The sequence below is a fragment of the Centroberyx gerrardi genome, chromosome 3 (assembly GCF_048128805.1).
Source record: "Centroberyx gerrardi isolate f3 chromosome 3, fCenGer3.hap1.cur.20231027, whole genome shotgun sequence".
Lineage (NCBI taxonomy): Eukaryota > Metazoa > Chordata > Actinopteri > Beryciformes > Berycidae > Centroberyx > Centroberyx gerrardi.
This window is the reverse complement of record NC_135999.1, coordinates 634,108-640,107: the sequence shown is the minus strand read 5'-3', so window position 1 is coordinate 640,107 and position 6,000 is coordinate 634,108. Positions and strand designations below refer to the sequence as shown.

The following is a 6,000-nucleotide window of genomic DNA, read 5'->3' as shown; positions in this document are numbered from 1 at the left end:
TCACTCTCTCTCAGTTAGTCTATCTGCCCCCTAGTGGCCGTTAGGAGTCATTCCCTCTCTCAGTTAGTCTGAAGTTCTCTATACAAACTTTTTCTCAAGTGGATGGATTCAAGTATCAGCATTAAATGCACTTTAAGCATCAGAAGTAAAAGTCCATGTTAAGTGTCGTGTCTTTGTGATTCACAGCCAGGAGGTTTTCCATCTTCAGAGCATGAACCTCTGTAGGTTCAGCTGAGAGGATCAGCTGCAGCTCTGCTCCTCCCACTGCTCTCTCAGAGTTAACTGCTTTATAACTGACACAGTTTTTACCAACTGCTCACATTTTTTACACTAAATGTTTCCATCAAAATGACCATTAACTGCATGTGTCTGATACATGGAGCGGAGTAATATTTTATCAATACACAGGATATGATGTCACTGTCCCTTGTGCCATAATCCAAGTTCAGCATTCACATAGAGGCCCGACTCAGAGTTTAACAGAATGATAAACTACCATGCAGATGAACCATAGGAAACATCAGGCTGTATCATAAATCTACAGGACCATAAGACAGGCAGCAACATTCAGAAATAAATAAATAAATCAAACCAAAATATAAAATATAAATAAATTCACAGGATATTTGCTTTGAAACGTAGTTGACTCAAAGTGTTCGGTTCGTTACAGTGTGAATATTATCTAGCTGGGTTGATGCTGATATTGATATGAAAACACATCTGAACAGTTTATTGGCTCTTGGCTCTAACAGGATGTGAGCTAGCATCCAGAATACTGTGTGCATGGAAACCATGGATGTATTAAACTATGGATGAGGCATTCAAAGATGGCGGCCCATTCATTCCAATGAAAGTTGCTCACCCAGCGCATACGCCGAAAAAGTTTTTACGCATCCTACTTCCGTGTCCACAGCACCTGCGCAGTAGTGTTTTTCTTGGCCCCGCCTATCCCACATGAACGAGTCTAGTGGCGTTCTCGTAGCGACCGTGACGACGGCGCGTTCATGTGCAGCTTTCTAGGTTCTAGGTTCTGATTGACAGTTGCTGCTGCAGACTCGGCTCTTCGGGGAAACCATCGTCCAGGTATGACTCTATCATTTATTCAATCACAGAACATTTGCTTTATTTGTATAAATCTTACATCCGATGTGAAGTGATTCAGTCTGGATAAAGTTGAGCTAAGCTAACGTTGGTAATAACAGTTAGCATAACGAGACGGCTAAGAATCTAGAGGCTAGAGTCAGCTAACATATCCATGGGTTAACATCAAACAAGTTAACTTAGTTAACGTAAAGATAGAAATATTTGCTAACGTTAGATCATAGACTAAACTTTGCATTTGTGATTTATGCTCCACTCTGTTGCTCCACTTGTTGTGTTGAACGTTGTCTTGTGTTTCTCACAGGGAGTCAAGTTCATGCCACACATCGCTAGCCAGGTCCATGTCAAGGGTTTACTTGCTTAACCAGGTGAGGAGATTCATTTTGAACTTAATTTAGAGCATTTTCAACGAGAGATGGTTCACATCGGTCACAGATAGTAATGACTTGGTAGCGACTTTTTCACCTCTACTGGAGCCAGTGCTTCACAAATTAAGTACTTCTCACCCTCTGCTGTAATCATCATCATGATGTATGCCAACTGTTCTCTGTAAGACACTGAGCCGCAGATACTAACTGCAGTTTCTTCTGTTACAGAAACTCCTGCTCTTCAAGAACCACTGACACTTCTCTGGAAAATGCTCCCAAAGAAATTAACTTATTTATAATGTGTTCTGACCTTTTCACTAGTTTCTTTCTTTACTAGATTTCTTAACCCTTTGCTTTTACTGAATCTTACCTGGTACTGACATATTACAGCTGCCCTCTGTGGACCGGGGCTGTCTAAATATCCACCTGTTATAAACTAGTGTTCCAGTTCAAAGATGATTGTGTTTTTGTTTTTTTTTGTCTTGTAATGCTTGATACTCCTGAGAATGTTTCACCCATATAAAATGGAACATGTAGAATGGAACGTATTTTGAAATAAATGTTTACTTTACATATAACAGTTTGTCTTGGATCATCTCTTAAATAAGTCTTATTTGTCATCACTCTGTAGTCCACTGCCCTCAAATTACTTTTCTCCATCTTACCTTGGTTATTACATTTTACCAGCATTATGTTTTTCTAGTCACAAATATCAATATTATGTTACTAACAGTGTTTTTATTTATACAATTCTTACAGAACATACACTGATACATTTTTTGAATGTCTCTTCCTTGTGAGTAATTTATGACAATATTGACTAAAGCCACACATCTAGACCACATAGTCCAAGTTAACCAACATGCTGTTGCCTCAGTGTAGAGATAGTATTACTTGTAGCCATTATTATTCTGCTGCATGTATTGATTTAATCCATGGGACTGAACTACACTGGATCAAAGGTGGGTCACCTCACAACATTTAGTCATGAGAAATATTAGTACTCTGATCAAACACAGTCCTATATAAACAGTGCATGAAGATAAGTTTGCATTCTGCAACTTAGATGCAAGGTTTGCTAGTGAAAAAAAAAATCTTAAATTATTATCATTGGGAATATTCTAGGTTTGTTTGGTGTCACACCAAGGTTTACTTGAGTTTGCAAGTGTTATACTATCTAGACTCTGTCATAGCAAAATTTCTATAAGCTTGATCTCCCTATGCAGTGCCCAGAAACACACCTGACTGGAAGAAGACTCAATTCTATTTACATAATAGACATTATCAGTAACTCAAGCAGGTTAACTCAAATTGGACATCTAACTATAAATTTACAGACAGTAAAAGAAATTAGACCATAACCATAACAACCATCAAAGCCCAAATACATTCATAACTTTAATAGGATAAAGAAAAGTACATAGGCATAGTGTGTAAACTGAGAATTTCGAGATGTAAATAAATATATAATAGTAAGTAGGTGCATAGAACTGCTTATGCTACATGTAGCTGGTTAACTACAGCAATGTTATAACGTTAGCTAGCTAGCTTGCAAGTGACCTATTTAATCAAGAGAGAAACAAAAACAAAATAGAAACCATCCGTTATTGTTCTGAAGTCTTGCCTGTTAAACCTAAGTGTCGGCGGACGTGTAGGTTGAGTTTAATGTGATCTAGTTTGATCACACACAGCTAAAAGCCTCCGCTAACAGTCAGCTAGCTGTATAGCTCGTCAACAGTGGAAGTAGAAGCGGTGAATGCGCACGGAGCGTTCCCGTGGCCTAGAGGCGCGTTCACGGAGCTCCAGAAAATACAGCTTGATACGGCTCTTGGTGGCTTCCAAAGAAAAATGGACCCAATGATTTAAAACTTGATAATTCAAAGAGTCGTTTTTGACTTTGAGTGATACCCAGAAAAATTTTCCCGGAGTTTTACAGCTGTGTCTTTCCCCATGTATGTCTATGAGAAAAAGTCTTTTTGGGCCCCATGGCGTCACGTGACTTGCAATACCGAGCTTGGCCACTACGCCAAAATCGCCGCACAGCCCAGAGCTCTTCCTGGGGGCTTGATGGAAACACACATCATGTTTTATACCGGTCCTTTCCTGGTCAGTCCAGCAGGGGGAGCTGCTGATCTGAAACTGCCCTCTACAGTCTGCAATAGTACAACAGCACAATACTGTGGCGTCCCATAGTGCTTTTGTCATGTTTCCCAGAATGCCGTGCGGCATTCAATTGTTCAAGCATTAATAAGTTGTTTTAATGACGTTATGGGAATGATTTGGTTAAAGTTGTTATTGTTGAATTGGTTGTTAAACAGTGTGTGTGTGTGTGTGTGTGTGTGTGTGTGTGTGTGTGAAATTGCCATAGTTTAGTTGAATGTTAGGTAATGAGTACCGTGAGTGTGAAAGCTAGGTTCACAAGAGACTTCCCTGCTGTGAGCTGATATTTCTGATTGCTTGAAACATGCTGTGGATGTTACTGATATTAGAAACGTATTCTCTCTCTTACTGCAGTTTTTCATTCAGGGGCTTGTAGTGGCTGAAATCTGAACGATGAGTTCTTTTAATCTACCATGAGTTCATCTGTTATTTAACGCAAGATCCCCTTAAAATGAGTTAAGGGAGACCCCATCGGAACTCCCTAAACTTAATGTTTGACTGCTTACTTTCTAATTTTATGTAAAATAGACAGGAACTTTCCATTAATAACTCATAAATAACCTGTAAACCTTCACAAAAGGCATAAAAAAATCCCTTAATTTCTAGTTTCTCCACGAACCAACCCATGAACAAATCCCTTAAAACCCATGATACTAACCTTACTTTTTAAAGCTGTTATTTTTAATGGATATTTAATGTTTATGTAATGAGAAATTAAGGACATTTCAGGGATAAAATGAAGGAGTTTTGGTTTCGTACCTATATACCTACCGCATGTATTTACCATGCTGCTCCTGTATAGACAGAGACAGAAAATGTTCAACATGCCGCTGCTTTACTTTCCCAGCAGAGACAGAGAGCAGAGCAACAATATAAAACTGCAGTAAAGCAGCGACCTGCACACATGCTGTAGCAGGACAATCCACAAGAGGGCGTCCTCACTCCACAAAAACCTCCTGAACAGATCCAGGACCTGAACACAATATGACCTGAACACAGAGCAGAGCTGCTGGAAACTCTGAGCATGTTAACACTGTCGCTGTTATCGCTCGTTTTACAGGCTGAAATGTTTTGTTTCAGTTTCTGCTGCTGTAAAAGGTTTGTTCTCTGAGGTAAAATCCACCTGTGTTTTGGGAGTATAGGTTCCAAAATGGGTAAAATTGAGTAAAATAAGATGTAAGAAAGGATTTACTATGAAATTCTTATAAATCGTTAAACATAAAACCTTGATTTTGAGTTCCAAAAAAGGGTAAAATAGAGTTGAAAAGTGGTTCCATATGAAATTATGGATCTTATCTTCTGCCTGTTGGAGAACTTTGACATAAAATCTGACTGTGCTCTTTCTTTAATGTGACTTTGGTTGTAGACTAGCTGAGTAACTGACTGACTGTCTCACAGCCAATACAACACTAATGAAGAACCTGTAACCTGTAACTAGTGACCTCATGTTACTGTAAAGAAAGTCTGTCTGTCTCTCTGTGGATTTTGTTTACTAAAAAGTTCTTTACAGCCGTGTGTGAGCCAGCTGTGTCGTCGTCGTCAGAGGACAAAGTGGAAATCTGTAGACTCCCACACGCTGTCTTCACTTACAATTTTATTTAATGACACAACAATACACTGGGCCTGTAGATATAGGGGAACAGGAGATAGGTGGTGATATCCTCATGAGACAAGTCGTGTGGTAAAAAGTCCACCCAGGTGACAGAATTGGCAATCAAAAAGTTAATCAACAATCAAAAAAACAATTATTAGCAACATAGATAGATAGATAGATAGATAGATAGATAGATGGATACTTTATTGTCCTACAAGAGGACATTTGGTTCCACCCTTTGTACAAAGCCTCACATACTTGTATACACACACCCAACACACAATATTCATACACAACAGGAAGACAACAACACATTAACAATACATTGACACAAGACATTCAATGCAGTGAATTCAGAGCTTCAATGGCAGAGGGGACAAAACTGTTTTTAATGCGGCCGTCTCCAGGTGAGGGAGCTGCACCTGAAGAGAGGATTAAGGGGGTGACCGGGGTCCTGAGGTACGATTAGTGCTCTGCCTGTTACGGCTCTGTTACTGAGGTCTGGGAGAACAGTTGTGTGAGATGCAGGTGAGCCGGTTCCTATTAGAGACTGTTAACATGATGAAGAACCAGGGGGAGCAGTAGAGTAATATGGGCTGAATTATACTGCTGTACAATAACAACAGAAGCTGGGGTTTGACAGAAAGAGCTTTGAGTCTGATGATGACAGAGAGTCTTTGCTGGCAGTGGATGTCAGTGGATGTCAGTGGTGTGCTGATGGAGTCTGTTGTTCAAAGTGAGTCCGAGACAACATCCGGCAAGGCAAGTTTATTTATA

General features: G+C 39.6%; 1 protein-coding gene across 1 annotated transcript in view; it reads right to left on the bottom strand.

Annotated features, from left to right (window-relative positions):
- Positions 1-6,000, bottom strand: part of LOC139925031 (NLR family CARD domain-containing protein 3-like) — a 92,192-nt gene that overhangs the window by 16,378 nt on the left and 69,814 nt on the right. The gene's annotated exons all lie outside the window — the stretch shown is intronic.